The following is a 16190-nucleotide window of genomic DNA, read 5'->3' as shown; positions in this document are numbered from 1 at the left end:
GGTCATTCATTCATGAAATCAAGAATTTATTATATACCTATATGTATATCTAGAGATACAGATAGATATTGTATATCTATATGCAAGACTCTTTTCCAAGGGCTTTACAACATTTTCGTTTATTTACTTCTCAGTACAAACCTATGAAGTAGGCATTGATTTTATCTCTATTTCGGAGACGGGGAAATTGAGGCACATAGAAGTTAAGTAACTTGACAAAACACACAGCTAAAACTGGGAGTCTAGCAGTCTGCCTCCAGAGCTCATGTTCTTGTTGTATGTATAGCAAAGTGCCACGAACCTGAAGAGAATGTATCAAGTAATCATGTCTCCAGGTTGGAGGAGGGGGCATCAGGGTATGCAGCGTAGAGCAAAAGATGTTTGATCCTTGACAGAGCTTCCGTTTTAATCCCTGTGAACAACTGGTTACCATATACTGAGTTATCTGGAAAGAAAATGCACTAGAGAAAAATATGTGCACCTATCTGCAAAGCTGCATTACATACCTAAGAACTTCTAACATTAGTACAAGTATAATACAAATCATGCATGATTCTATTCCTTTTATGTGCTAATGAAATACTCTCAGATTTCCTTACACTCATGTATGTAACATCATATGTATATCATTAATTCAAATCTATTTAAAGTGTCCAACATTCAGAAGTTTCTCAAGTGCCTTGGAGAAGGGATCTAAGTTTTTAATATAAGCTGTTGTTCTAAATTTGTTGTTTGTCACGATAACCTAATTCTGAACTATTCTTATTTAATTAAGTGTTTCTGACCATTTAAGTAAAAAACTAACCCCCAAAATAAATGACAGTTTGAAATACCACCTTGGTTTGCAGATTCAGACTAAACGATCTCAGATTTCAAGATTTAAAATATATACTGTAAAAAATAATCTCTCCCCAAGTGAACTTTCCTTTGCCAACTGTGCTGACGTTTGCACATTCTTGGATCGCCCCCTAGTGGTTTATTTAACTTATGACTATTTCTCAGATATCAGTAGGTAACTCCTCGGTGCTTTGGATATTTGTTTTTAGTTTTGCCCCTTCCACACTGTCTCTCATTTGCAGAGAGAGGCCTTCAAAACAGTATCTTGAAATGAAAAGTGAGTAATGTGAAAAATGGCCCAGACACTCAGTAGTGACCAAGACATGCTCTTGACAATAATGGCTGTGAAATCCTTCCTCCAAGTTTATGTTCTCGCTTTTCCCCTTTGCACCATGATACCATGTTTTTGCTTGTCCACTTCTCACTCTCTTCCCTTTGTCAACAGCCCACTGGAATGGTGCCAGGTAATCCTGGGATGCAATGATGGTTTACAGGCAATGCTGTGCCTTGAAAATGCCAATGAGGCCCCTGGAATGCTGCTGTGCAGAAGCTTTATACTCTCACCCACATATACAAGCCACCAGTCTAGAGACCTCAGTTAACCCCATACTTCTCAGCTTCTTCTGGGCAGCTATGGCTGTGACTTGATGGTCCAGCCATTTGAGTATCATCCAAATAGCACGAGAAACCTTTGAGGTTCTTCAGAAAGCTAGGGGGGTGGCCCAGCCCCCATCATGGACTGACCTTCTGCAGAATGCTCGGTCCCAGGCCCTGCACCAATTAGACCAGAACCAGGAAACTCAGTGAAACATACATTATTCCTCCAAACCACCTTCTTTAATAAACAAAAGCTAATATTTGCCTCAATTCAATAAATTTTTAAAAAGTAAAATGGTTTTATTCAAAGATTTTAAAGAACACTTGCTTTTATCTGAACTTTGAAGAAGGATTGACATTACCAATGAAATGAAGATGAGTGAAGAAGAGAGGGTCCTTGAAGATCCGAAATAATGTCTATAAAATGGGACTATGTGATGAAAGCAACACCCTGCTTATAATCAGCATGGACCAGGAACGGGATGGGGCTGCCTCTGAAAGCAGAGGGAGGGTGGGCTCGGGGTTGTTCTGTTGGAAGAAGTATATTCTGGGCCCTGTAGGACCTGCAGTGGCCTCTGCAGTGTGGGCCAGGTGGGGGTACAGGGAATAAAAGTTTCCTTCTACCTCTTTGTTCCAAGCTGCTGGGACTGAGATGGAAAGCCAAGGTCATTGGCCAGAATCAGGCTGCAACTAATAAGGTGAGTTGGGGGTATACATGAAAGGTCTGTGCTTGCTACACAGGAACTAGAGCCACAGATTCCTGTCATTTTCTGCCTCCAGACATCAAGCACCTTAGGTCTGGATCTGACTTGGTGGGGGAAGACCTTATCAGGAGGTGGGGGCAAGTTACTTTTCTAAAAGAGTCAGGAGGGCACATCTAGCAAACTGGACACAAACACGGAAGTAGAGAGTGATAATGATTATACCTACAATTAATTCAGTGCCTGTTTCTCTTACTATAGTATTTCTAATCTAAACTACACCCTGAAAAATAGGTGTAGTTAATCCCGTTTTGCTGCACAGAGGTTAACTAATTAACTAGTTAATTAATTAACCTTAGGTTAACTAAGTAACCTAAGGCTATGTTAGTAGTGAAGCCAGGACTTCAACTTGCTGTCCTGTTTTTCCTCTACCCCATGATGCCTCGCTAGTGAGTGGAATGAACACTGAACTGAGACAGGAGACCTTATTATGAGCAGTGAGCTCCCCTCTTGCTCTGGACCTCATTTTTTATCCCTCAGTGAGAGGGGTAGGTTCAACAATTTCTAATTCAATTCAGCAACCACCTCCTGAGTACCTACGAGGTTCCAGAACCTGGCTAGAAGCAGAGGTACCAGGCTAGAGAAGACGGAGTTCTGCCCTCACGGAATTCACAAAAGAGTAAAGGAGGTCAGTGCATAAACAGACCATTGTGAAAGAATGTGTTTGTGATGCTTACATCTGTTCATGCTTCCATACTCTGTAATTCATTTCACTAGCGCAAAGCTTGCTCACTAAGGTTACATGGAGAATTCAGAGCAGGGGGTTTGGGGAAAGAGTGGTTGAAGCTCAAAGAGGGCCCTGCTCAGGAGATGAGAGGGGGAATTGTGGGGCCTTTGAGCTCTGAAATTGTGATGGAACCCACTCTTTTCTCTTGAGTTCCTATGCCCACAAAACCCAATGAGCAATGGCAAAGGACCATGTGTGGCTATCGGACCCTATTTTAGAGGTGCCTAGATTATTTACTTCATTGTAATTTAATTCTCACCTTTTTCTACCACGTCTCTTCTCTTGTCTCCTACATTGAATCCTAGTGAATCCTTATTATGAGCAGTGAGCTGAGACAGAGTCACTTACCAGTCCTGCCAGGGTGTTGATTTGATGGGTTGTGGCTCCTTAACCCTGTCTGTGTTACAAAGTATTGCTAACCCAATAAACCCATCTTTCTGAGCCTTTGCAGAGTGGGATAGTGGGAAGCCATTGCTTCCCTCTGGAGGCAAGAGCAGATGGGACGGAGATTACAGTTAAATATCTACATGAACAGAGCAACTTGGCAAACAGATTAGCATAACCAACAAGTTTCCAAAACAGGAGAAAGTGCAAGCCTCTCCTTGGTCTCCATGGATGGTGGCCCAAATTCTTCTGGGGAGAAACAGCTATGTGGAGTCACTGAATCTAGAATCCAAATATTTGCTTTAGGAGATTCTAGAAAGGCTGTTAAATCATAAATGATGTCCTGATTTTGTACTCTCATATACAGGTCCCTCTTTGTGTTTATTGAAATGGGGGAGGGTGTTATGTCTCTATCACTCTTTATTCTTTAAAATGTTTATTCCAGCCTGTCTATTCACCATTTCTCTTAATTTGCTATCTAGATTTTATAGAATCATTTACAATTTGACACCTCTTTTGCTCCCCTGCCATAATGGCCCTGATCATCACCTTCATAATCATATTTTCTTACAACCATATATTGCTCTTCACAGTTCATAAAACACATACTCATGATCTCATGAGTCCCCCAAAAGCCTCACGAGGCCAATAAAGCAGTTGCTATTATACAGATTTTACCAGTGAAAAAAACTGCAGGCTAACGAAGTTAAATCATTTGCTCTAGGCTGCTAAGCTCAGTGTTTGAGCCTGGTCTTGAACCCAATTCTCCCACTGCCAGACTCAGTACTTTAGCTACTGCCTTACACCAACAAGGTCCCACATTTAGGTTGTGACAAGCCTTATTCGGGGTTTAGTTTCTTCCTTCATAATTCTTTTTTAAAATTTTAAACAAATCATGTGATTTATAAGGCAAAATATGTATATTAAAAGAAAGTTACATATGTAGAGCTAAATAAACATTTTAAGGTGCAAAATACCCTCTCCCCTCACCCCCAAGTCTCCAAGATGGATTAGCATCATTAGCCATTATTCAGCACTATGTAGTAGCTGCTCAGTAAATATTTTGTTGGGTGGCTAGTTGGGTGGGTGAGTGGATGGATGGATGGATGGATGGATGGATGGATGGATGGATGAACGGATAGATGGATGGATGGATTGATAGCTGGATGGATGGATGGATGGATGGGTGGATGAGGCTGACCCCATTCTCGGTCGTGGAGATACAACATTGGGCAAACCAGGGAGGTACCCTGCTCCATATCACTCGTAGTCAAGTGGAGAGATAGGCCTCCCACACTCAGTTATGTCTGATGAGTGTAATAATGTTAAATGTTAGCTTCAGTGTAGGGGTCAGTATGGGCCTCTGAGGAAATACTGTTTACTCTGAGACCTGAAGCCTAAGTAGGCATTGTCCAGAGGATGGAGATGGTGGGCCTGGTAGGGACTCTCGAAGCAGAGAGAACAACATAAACAGCAAACAGGAAGCTCCAGAAGTGAAAAGAATGTCATGAACTTAGAGGATTTTAATGTAAGTCCAGAGTAGCAGGTGGGTGACGAGTGACATCAGGTGGGCCTGGGAGGAGGCGGGGCCAGATCAGCAGAGCCTTGTGGACCATGGTAAGAGCCAGGACTATAGACTGACGAGCCTTAAGCAAGGGGCTGACTTGATTCTCTGTGTTTTGGAAGTGTCACTGTGGAGAACGGAGCAGAGAGGAGCAAGACGAGGGGCTGGGAAACCACTAGACCAAATCATACGCGGTCTTTTATAAAAGCAGGAGCTTTGGAATGAGGGGTTGGGAAATGGGAGTGGGGAGGATGGTGACCTGGGCAGAGGGGGCAGCACGAGCAAAGGACGGAAGGAGCAAATGTGCAGAGGGTTCCAGAAAGGGTGAGCAGCTCACCGTGTTCAAATGCAGGTGTAGGGAGGACAGCGGGATGGGAGGCACATCATGGAAGGTCCCGAAGGCCAAGTTAGAAGTGTGCAGGCAAGGGTGCATAGAAAGCAGGGCGTCACTGAAGCTGTGGGACCAGGGAAGTATTATGATCACATCTGCTTAAGGATAAGAAAAATCCACCAGACATAATAATAGTCTTCACATGCACATTGTAGTTCGCTAAACATTTGCACATACTTGACCTCCCAGAAGCTGCAAAATAACCCCATGTTGCTAATATTTTTTGTAATTATTAACAATAGCTACTGTTTACTAAGTGCCTAATATTTGCCTGGCACAGAGCTAGGTAGGGCCTGTACCTGTATTATCTCATGTAAATCATTTGTGTGTGTGTGTGTGTGTGTGTGTGGTATTTTTATCCCAATTTTAGATGAGAAAATTGAAACTGAGAGATGTTGAGTGACCGACCCATCCAGGGACACACACCTCATAATCACACAGCTGTGACTCAAAGTGGGCCGGGTCATTCTATCCATTAGGCCTACAGGTACAGGGCCTGAGTCCCCCAAGCCTTTTAGGGAACTATAAAAACATTTAAGCCCATTAAACAGCAACAGATACAGTATGCAATGGTTCTAAAATACTATAGGGAATTTGCAAAATCAAAAAGAATAAAAATCTGTAAGATGTAATATATCAACCTTATTAAATGAGATTTATTAATTTTTTTCTTTATTATTTGTTGACATTTTCGTTACATTTGTAAACAATGTAAGGTTAAACTTTCTCAAGTCATAAGATTTCCAGAGACTGCACAAAGATTTCCCAGATACCACAAGCAATCCTAGAGTAAATAAGTAACATAATCAAATAATTTCAAAAGCGTAACTATAAAAAAACTCAAAGAATTTACATGATGGGGATGAGGGGAGAAGGTGAAGGGATTAGAAAGTACAAATTGGTAGTCACAATAAAGTCACAGGGATGTGAAATACAGTATGGGGAATATAATCAATAATGTTGTAAAGATTATGTAGGGTTCCAGATGGGCACTGGACTTGTCAGGGGGATCACTTCATAGATTGTGTAGATGCTTGACCACCGTGCTATACACCTGAAGCTGAAGTAGAATAATATTGAATGTCAACTATAAATATATATATATATACACACACACACACACACACACACATATATATTTATATATATATGTGTGTGTGTGTGTGTATATATATTTCTTTTCTTTTTTCACAGATGTAAAGTATAGCATAGGGAATACTGTCAATAGTATTATAATTGCTATGTATGATGTCAGAGGGGTAGTAGATTGGGGGATTATCACTTTGTGAGGAGTGTAAATGTCTAACTATTACACTGTTTTGTACACCTGAAACTAATAAAAAATTTTAAAACTTACAAGATGTGTACATGCATTTTGTATGTTTGGTACAGCTACCAAAAGTGAGAGTACCTGGGTTCTGGGTTTAAAACAACCCCTGACCGATGGAAACAGCCTAACTCTGGGCTTCTCATGTCAGAGAACCATTGGGTTTAGTTATTCAGTTAAGATACTCATAAGGTAATCTTTGAACTCAGAAAACTAAAAGAAAGGAGAGAGGGAGGGAAGGAGGAAGGGAGAGAAGGAGAGAGAGGGCGGGAGAGAGAGGGCGGGGGAGAGAGAGAGAGAGAGAGAGAGAGAGAGAGAGAGAGATTTTAACATTTTTAAAAGCTTGACTTTGGCTGCTGCCCTCAGTGGCAACATATGTCCTTGCCAAGTCCAAAGGAATGAGTGGCAAAGATATGGCTTTGTTCTTAAATAAGTATGGCAAATGCATAATTTACTTTTCTTAGCTCTAGTACAGGATGCCCTGGCCATGCAGACACCTCACAGGCACTGGCATGAATCCAGCACCTAAATAGCTGCCCCCCAGCCATACGGGGAGGGTGTCACACAGGATGATTTATTGTGCTGAGCTCTTTCTCCATGCCAGAGAGCAGGGCTGCAGGGCCCTAGTGGAAAGAACAAAGGGACTGAGCATCAGCTCTGTGCAGCCTCCAGATTAAAGGAGACTACGGAAGTGACAACTAAATGCCATGCCTAATCCTGGACTGGCTTCTCACCATGGAGGGAGCAGGGGATCATCACAGGGGCCATTATCAGGGTGGTTGGAGAAATTTGAATAAGGACTGTAACGTACAGTATTATAGCATGATAGTTTCCTTATTTTGATAGAGAATATTGTTGTTTCTCGGAAAAGTGCTCTAAACTATTCGGGGGGTGGAGGGATTGGACCTGTTTGTTACTATCGTGGTAATAACAATAATGATGATAATGATGGTTCTTGTACGAACGTGGACACCTACTTGCTGGAGGCTGAGGACGTGGTGAATACCATTTTGTGTCCAGAGACTGCCATCTACGCAATTGTCAGAGAACAGACTCAGCAAGTCCTAGTCCCTGTCATGATATAACTTGCTGATGAGGAGAGTAGGTGGGACGTTCCAGAATTTGAGGAGTGGTGGCCAGAAATTCAGACATTCGGGGCAGTAAAAGTAGGTCACTGGCCCTAACAAGGCAGGATTTGTAAGTGGCAGGGACTTTTCTGGGAGTGGGGAGACAGGACAGGCCACGTAGGCAGCACCCTCTTGTAAAGAGAACAATCTCGAAGTCCTCTGTACTTCAATTGAAAACTCCTTGTTAACGCACCCTGTTTAAAGGAGTACGACGTAAGGTAACTGAACTGTAACACCACCTATGGCCAACATGGTGGTTAATTTTATGTGTCAACTTGACTGGGCTAAAGGATGCCCAGGTAGCTGGTAAAACATTATTTCATATGTATCTGCAAGGGTATTTCTGAAAGAGATTAGCATTTGAAGTGGTAGACTGAGTAAAGAAGGTCACCCCCACCAAAGCAGGTGGGCACCATCCAACCCGTTGAAGGCCTGAATAGAACAGAAAGGCAGAGGAAGGGAGAATTTGTTCTCCACTTGAGCTGCGACATTCATCTCCTGCCCTCAGACATCAGTGCTCATAGTTCTCAGGACTTTGGGTTTGGACTAGAATCATACCATTGGCTTTCCTGGGCCACCAGCTTGCAGACAACAGGTCATGGGACTTCTTAGTCTTCATATTCCATGAGTGATACAATTAAAATTGTAATACTCAATATATACTGATAACAAAAGATGAATACAAATCACATTTGACTTCTGCTATTACAAAGAGGTGCTCAAAGTGGTTACCATCAGAGTAATTTTAATACAGTTTTTTCCATTCTTAAAATGTGTATACATTTTCTCTCTCTCTCTCTCTCTCTCTCTCTCTCTCTCTCTCTCTCTCTCTCTCTCTCTCTCTCTCTCTCTCTCCCCCCTACACACACACACACACACACACACCCTATTGACTCTATTTCTCTGGAGAACGCTACCTAATACAGCCAGGTATTGTGCTAAGCACTTCACATGCATATCATTTCATCTTTAATACCCCTGTTTCACCCATGAGGGGACAGAGGCTCAGAGCACTTAAGTTCACACAGCCAGTGGGTGCCATAAGAGTGTTCTAACCCAGCTACGTCAACTCAGGCCTCTAGCATTTTTATGTGCAATGAAAAGCAAGAAGTCACAAATGTATAGTTGAGACACGGCCTTCAAGAACCATGGCAGGGACTCAGAAAGTCGTTGGAAGAGAAACAGAGCTGGGCTTTCCCTTGCGACTTTGAAGACTGTCTAAATTGAAGCTAGCAAACTGAGTCCACAGCTTCTGTGTCCCATTGGAAGAAAACAAACCCCAAATGGGGGCTGAGGCTCCTGTGTGGTCACTGCTTGGAGGACATCCAAACCAACAGAGTAAGTGAAAGCTCAGGAGAGTCCTTTTGCTGTGAAAGACAATGAGAGCATTTTCCAAAGCACGAGGTCTCACTCTGCCACCTACCCACCCTCTGAGAGCTTATGAGAGTCCCCCATCTGCAGGTCCCCAGCCAGAGGGCATGGACGTCAACCATGAGGACGTTCTCTGTCGTCTTACTGTACAGCCAGCACCTAGCTCACTCATCCATCCATTCATTAACGCATTCACCAAGCATTTACGGAGTGCCCATCACGTGCCAAACAATGAGATAGACGCTGGCGTGAAGCAGAGCTATACCTAATGTGGACACGCCTTTGTGCATGTTTAGGAGTGAAGTGGTAGTAATTATACTAAGAGTTAGATTTAATCTGTGATGCTGTGATAACTGCATTCTGTTAAGAGCACACTGATACCAAGCATTTTGCTGACGATACATGTAGGTATAGATCGTTGTATAATGGCCTAATTACATATGTGTGTATTCATATAATTATATTATATATCATTTAAAACTCTCTACAACACTCTAAGTTAGATGCTATGGTCATCCCTAATGTATAGGTGCGGAATTTAAAATTTGCTGAGTGAACCTAAGTTATTTGTCCAGGGTCACATAACTGCTAAACAACAAAACTAAGATTTAAAAGCAGGTCCATTTCACTCCCAAGCCCAGGCCTAGCGCTATGCATATGGGGCACAGAGGCTTGAGAACATGAATTCTGGAGGAAAACTACCTGGGTTTCAATGCCAGCGCTGCTATGTCCAGGTTGTGTGATCTCAGGCAACTGACCAACCTCCCTGTACCTCAGTTTCCTCATCTGTAAAATGAGGGCAACAGCAATATCTTTCCCATGAACGTGTCATAAGGTTAAAATGAGTTAATAAATGCAAGATGCTTTAAAAGTGCTATGCTTTGTATAGAGGACCCATCATCTGGGAAGGAGACCTCAAAATCTAAGCAGGGCTAAGACCAGAGCTAGAAGAGAAATCGGGACCAGCAGAAAAGGAAAGGTATCAGGAAATGGGAATGTGGGCCACACACATTGGGCAGTTAAATTCAGATCAAGGGGCCGGTCCAGTGGCTCAGGTGGTTAGAGCTCCATGCTCCTAACTCTGAAGGCTGCCGGTTCGATTCCCACATGGGCCAATGGGCTCTCAACCACAAGGTTGCCAGTTCAATTCTTCAACTCCTGCAAGGGATGGTGGGCAGCGTCCCCTGCAACTAAGATTGAACACGGCACCTTGAGCTGAGCTGCTGCTCAGCTCCCGGATGGCTCAGTTGGTTGGAGCGCGTCCTCTCAACCACAAGGTTGCCGGTTCCACTCCCGCAAGGGATGGTGGGCTGCGCCCCCTGCAACTAGCAACGGCAACTGGACTTAGAGCTGAGCTGCACCCTCCACAACTAAGACTGAAAGGACAACAGCTTGAAGCTGAACAGCACCCTCCACAACTAAGATTGAAAGGACAACAACTTGACTTGGAAAAAAGTCCTGGAAATACACACTGTTCCCCAATAAAGCCCTGTTCCCCTTCCCCAATAAAATTAAAAAAAAAAATTCAGATCAAGGAGGGCAGGCAAGTAGGGATAAGAGATCTGAGGTAAAAGACTGGGTTTAAAGCAATAAGTTATATTACAGTTGCCAGAGAATATGTTTCTAGAAATTTTTTCCAGCATTCTGGATATGTTCAAAAAAAGCTCATTTAGAAGAAGGAATCCCATTTGCTTGAGCAAAATGAAGTCACTCTCTTCTGTATGCAAAGTTTCTTCCTGGGCATGTTCCCCATGATGGATTAACTGGGAATGGACTTTGTGTCTCGTTGTTTCTAGTTGTCCCACCATAAACATCTAGAAACCTGGACACAACATGTGAAACCACTGTTTTAAGACATTGAACTATAGGCAGCACAAGAGTATGACCCCTGAAAAAGGGAAACCGGTGAGATGAGCCCGGCTATCACCCTTCTCTCAGCCCTCTCTCCAGACCATGGTCCTATATGGGGGCGTGAGGGGGTGGGTGGAACCCAAGCAGAGCAGGCCTTCTGGCTCAGGAGGCAGAGATCATGGAAGCTCAGGTGCCTGCATTGTGGGTCCAAGTACCAGAACATTGGATGGTATGTAGAGAAAGAGCCATCAAAGTTTTCTGTAAGCTGATATGGCATCACTTCTAGGATATATTATTAAGAGAAAAAAAAAGCAAAAGGCAAAATAATATAGAGAGTATGCTACTTTTTGTATAAGAAATAAGGGAAAATAATGCATACGTGTACCTGCTTTAAAAAAAAATCACAGGGAAAAGCACCAGAAATCTGCATAAGATCACCTTGAATCTGTTGTTGAACGTATGTAGTGAGAAACTGCAAAAGTAGGGAAGGTACCAAGTAGCCTAAAGCATTCTGGCGGCCGGAAAGTAAGGATGTGTTCAATAATAATAGGGGCAGACCAGAAAGACACCAATTATAATCCTCAAACTGCCATATATGCTACACTTTGAGGATCATAAGAACTAAGGACTATAAAGGCTTATAATTTATTGAATAAATAAGAATTCATGAGATCATGCTGATATGAAATAGACAATAAATCAAAAAACTAATTAATTAATAAACAGGGCAGAAAAGACAGCTCTTTCTTATAGTATACGCTGAGTGCCAATTGATCAATATGGAAGGAGAGGAGGAGTTAGGGGGGGAAAATATCTATTTTACAAACATCATAGTAAAGTATAGTACAAGTAAGACTCATCAATAGCTTCTAAATCTAGGAGGAAAAGTTTTGTGAGATGCAAAATATTTGCATAATTAAAAAGTGACTCCCACGGATTGCTAACCAGTTGCAAGCGGGGGGGGGGGGGGGAATAATAATCTTACAGGGGAGAAACTGAACAACATCATCACCAGGTCCTCAGCGTTTTCCTCACCTGTGAGGGACAGTCAGGTAATGTGTGCCTCCAGACAGGACACCCAAGAAGAGCATGTGACCTAAGCAGTCAACCAGCAGGGGACGCATAATCTCAATCTACTCTTGAGAAAACATTGGACAAAATCATTGAAAAAAGCTCTATGAAAGCTTGAGGGTCAGCTGCTGTCATGAACGACACAGTAACTATTCAGACCAGGAAGTTCATGACCAATCGACTACTTCAACGTAAACAAATGGTCATCACTGTCCTTCCCTCTGGGAAGGCAACAGCACCTAGGATAGATTTGGAGAAAACTAGTCAACATGTAGAAGACCACACCAGATGTCATCTTTGTATTTGCATTCAGAACCCATTTTGGTGGTGGAAAGACAACTGGCTTTGGCATGACTTATGATTCCTTGGATTACGTCAAGAAAAATGAACCCAAACATAGACTTGCAAGACATGTGCTGTATGAGGAGAAAAAGATCTCAGGAAAACAGCGAAAGGAACGCAAGAACACAATGAAGGAAGTTAGGGGGACTGCAAAGGCCAACGTTGGTGCTGACAAAAAGTGAGGAGGAGATTGGACGACAGAAGGAGTGAAGATTCCTCAGTGACTTTATCTGGGGTGATTGAGCAGATTTTTCATTAGGACTAATAAACTAAAAACTTAAAAAAGAAAGTTCTATAAAGTAACTGGACTATATTCTTTAAAAATGTCAGTATCAAGACAGACAAAGAAGGGCTGAGGAATTTTCTTATTTATTAAAAGAAACTAAAGAGACATAACCGTTAAATGCAATACTAGATCATGAACTGCAGGGAGAGAAATGCTATAAATGATATTGGGATAACTGACAGAGTTGGAGTCTAAACCACCAGTTAGATTATATCAATGGCGTATGAACTGTAGAAAGTAATATATAAATGCTAAGTTTACTGACTATGATACCTGCATTGCGGTTTTATAAGAGAATATCATCGTCCTTAGGAAGCACACCCTTCAATGTTGAGGGGGGCGTGATGTAGCAACTGGTTTCAAATGGTTCAGAAAAAAATTGTATGTAGGAGGGTGTGTGAAGAGAGAGAGACAGAGGAAAACAGAGGGAGAGACAGAGCTGATTAAAATACAGAGAAAAATGAAAATTGATTAATCTAATTAAAGGATATGTGGGAGTTCTCTTTGTCTTTTGCAGCTTTTCTGTAAATTTAAAATAACTTCAAAATAAAAAGTTAAAAATAGTAGAGACTGGCCTCTTGCCTCATGGGGAAGAAATCTGTGGTCTGTGGAGCATTTATGTTCTAGAGGCCACTGTTTGTGTGTCAAGCCAAGACAAAGGCGTGTGACCACATCCCTGCTTGTCCTGCTTCACTCTCTCCTTGACAGAATTCTCCTGAAATACTATATCACATGTTCCCAAATCCCTGTCTCAGGCTCGTTTCTAAGGATTCCATCTAAAACGCCCATCCTGACCAGCTCCGTCTCCTGCACTCTTAATTCCCTGCACTCCTGTGGTAAGCTGAAGAACGGCCCCCAACGTGTCCACATTCTAATGGCTGGAAGCTGTGAATGTCAGCGTACATGACAAAAGAGACTTAGCAGATGTGATTAAGTTAAGGGTTTTGAGGTGGGGATATTATTCTGGACCGTCTGGGTGGGCCTGGTGTAATGACAGGGATCCTTATAAGGAAGGAGGCAGAAAACCAGAAGGAGGATGCAATGCGGTAATAGAAGCAGGGATTGGAGTGATGCACTTTGAAGATGGAGAAAGGGACCACAAGACAAGGAATAAGGCAGCCACAAATAGGTGAAAAAGGTAAGGAAGCAGATTCTCCTCTCAGAGCCTCCAGAAGGAACCAGTCCTACTGACACCTTGACTTTACAGCTGGGTGAAACTTAAAACTGATTTCTGGCCTCCAAAACTGTTGTTTCAAGCCACCAAGTTTAAGATAATTTGTTACAGCAGCTATAGGAAGCTAACACATTCCTCTACCTTTCCTTTTTTCTATTGCACTTATCACCTTATATTATGCCATATAATTTAATTGTCATGTTTTTACTTTGTTTCTCTCCTCCCACTAGAATGTAAGTTCCACAATGGCAAGGATATGCGTCTGTTTTGCTCTATTCACCCACCTAGACCAGCGCTTAAAATGGAGCAGGTGCCCAGTTCTTATCTGTTGAGTATCTGATGTTCCTGCCTTTCCTCTCCATCCTCCTCTCCAGCTATCCCAATTCTAGCCATCCTTCCAGGCTCAGCTAAAACCACATACTCCATGAAGCCTTCACTGCACTCTTCAGTTCACGGTTGTCTCTCCCTTCTCTGAACCCCAAGAATACCCTCTGTTCCATTTGTTCACACTTAGTCTTAGGGGCTGGCATGTGGTGTGAGCGTAGACTGAAATTACACAACCTGGTTTCAGAGCTTGGCTGCATCGCTAATTCATTGTGGGACATGAGCAGAGGGCAAATATGGGCATTAAGCAGTTCATAGAGGTAAAATTGTTGGCACGTAGTACACGCTCAATAAATGTTGGTCTCTATAATAGACACCCCATAATTGTTGCTAAGAGTATTATTTCTGTCTTGTGACCTCTCGTTTGATGCTTTTAAACTCTCCTGCTTTCCTATAACCTTTTCTTCTCACTAGATCAGGAGCTTCTAGGAGAGAACCTTGGCTTTCCTAGTACCCTCACAGCACCCAGCGGGACCCAGGAAATGCACCAAATCCTCATGAAAGCCCAACGGCAGGCCTCCTGGTCAGTCACCCTGGAGGCAGGTTAGGGAGCCAGGAAGTTGAATGGACCTGGGTAAATCAGCCCTGGCTGTGCACTGACTCAGAAAGGGCACACCTGGGGAGCTTGGAATACTTGAGGTCACAGGAACATCCCTCACGTGGCAAAATCTTAACTTTCAGAACCGAGAGTCCCACAGCAGCTCCCATAACTAAAACACTAAGTCCTTTCCCTCTTTATTCTCCATTTACCAGATTTTCCCAGACCTGTGTTCTCACCCACAAAAATCCCTTCATAGACTTCAAATTACCGTGGCAAACCTCCACCAAATAGGTAAAACATCTTGTCTTTCTAATGATAAACCTAAAAAAAAAAGATAAAGCTATGAGCTGTCAGTAGAAAAATTGACATCCCAACGCAATTCTGTGTTATGGAACGAGCCAGCCCTGACTGACACAAAGGACTCACATGCTTTCCACATACCTGCATGGGTATGAAACCTGAGATCACTTTGCAGTTCACGTCATGACTCATGTTTAAAATGTATAATCATAACAGTGATAGCTGTCATTTGGGGGGATTGACTTGGGACCTCCCACTGTGCAGTATACTTTGCATAAATCATCTAAGTTTCCCCAACAGCTCCATGAGGTATGTGTTCTTAGCCTCATTTTACAGATGAGATCACCAAGGCTGAGACATTAGAAAATCTGGCTTTGGGCCTGTGATTGTAGCCATTACACATGATGCATAGCCCACAACAGTGATTATTTTAACTGGATTTTTTTTTTTCCTCTAAAGCCTAGTATTCCTGGCTTGACACAGGATCTGGCAAAGGTGGAAAGGGAGTGGGTGGACGAGACAGTGCTGGAAATGAGGCAGCTGCAACAGGCTCAGTCCTGGATGGGAGAGACAGGGTCACGGGAGGGAGCCAAGCCTAACACTGGGAGGTTCCTGAAAGCCGAGCAGCAGAGGGCTGAAGGGGGAACCCAGAGGAGGTGCCATGCAGCTGAGCCTGAGAATCATGGAGGTGGTGTCGCCAATTCTAGCCAATGACATTGGTCTCTCGGGCTGCCTTTAACAATCACCCAATCTCATGGTGGCCCCTGCCTAGCAATGACCTTCAAGTCACCTCTTGTCATTGGGCAATTAGTAATATTTTCCAGGGTATGTTAATTTCCTATTGCTGCTATAACAAATGACCACAAATGTAGTGGCTTCTACAACACAGATTTACTATCTTACAGTTTTATCGATCAGTAGCCCAAAAACGGGTGTTATAGACCAAATCCAGGCCTGTGGCACTGTGCTATGTCAGGAGGCTCTAGGGGAGAATCCATTCCCTTGCCTTTTCTAGTCCAAGAGGCCAGCCTCATTCCTTGGTTCATGGCCCTGGTTTTCATTTTCGAAGCTAGCAGCATAGCATCTTCTAGTCTCTCTGATTCTCCTTCCATTATCATTCTGCCTTCTTTTACGGTGACTCTCCTGCCTCCCTCT

The 16190-nt window shown here is 42.9% G+C and overlaps 1 pseudogene; it reads left to right on the top strand.

Moving 5' to 3' along the window:
- Positions 1–12141: 12141 nt before the first annotated feature.
- LOC109451398 (small ribosomal subunit protein eS24 pseudogene) lies at positions 12142–13116 on the top strand (annotated as a pseudogene).
- The last annotated feature ends 3074 nt before the right edge of the window (positions 13117–16190 follow it).

This window comes from Rhinolophus sinicus, chromosome 14 (assembly GCF_057876585.1).
Source record: "Rhinolophus sinicus isolate RSI-liver-muscle chromosome 14, RSI-T2T, whole genome shotgun sequence".
NCBI lineage: Eukaryota > Metazoa > Chordata > Mammalia > Chiroptera > Rhinolophidae > Rhinolophus > Rhinolophus sinicus.
The sequence above is the reverse complement of the archived record's forward strand: the minus strand, read 5'-3'. Positions and strand labels throughout refer to the sequence as shown.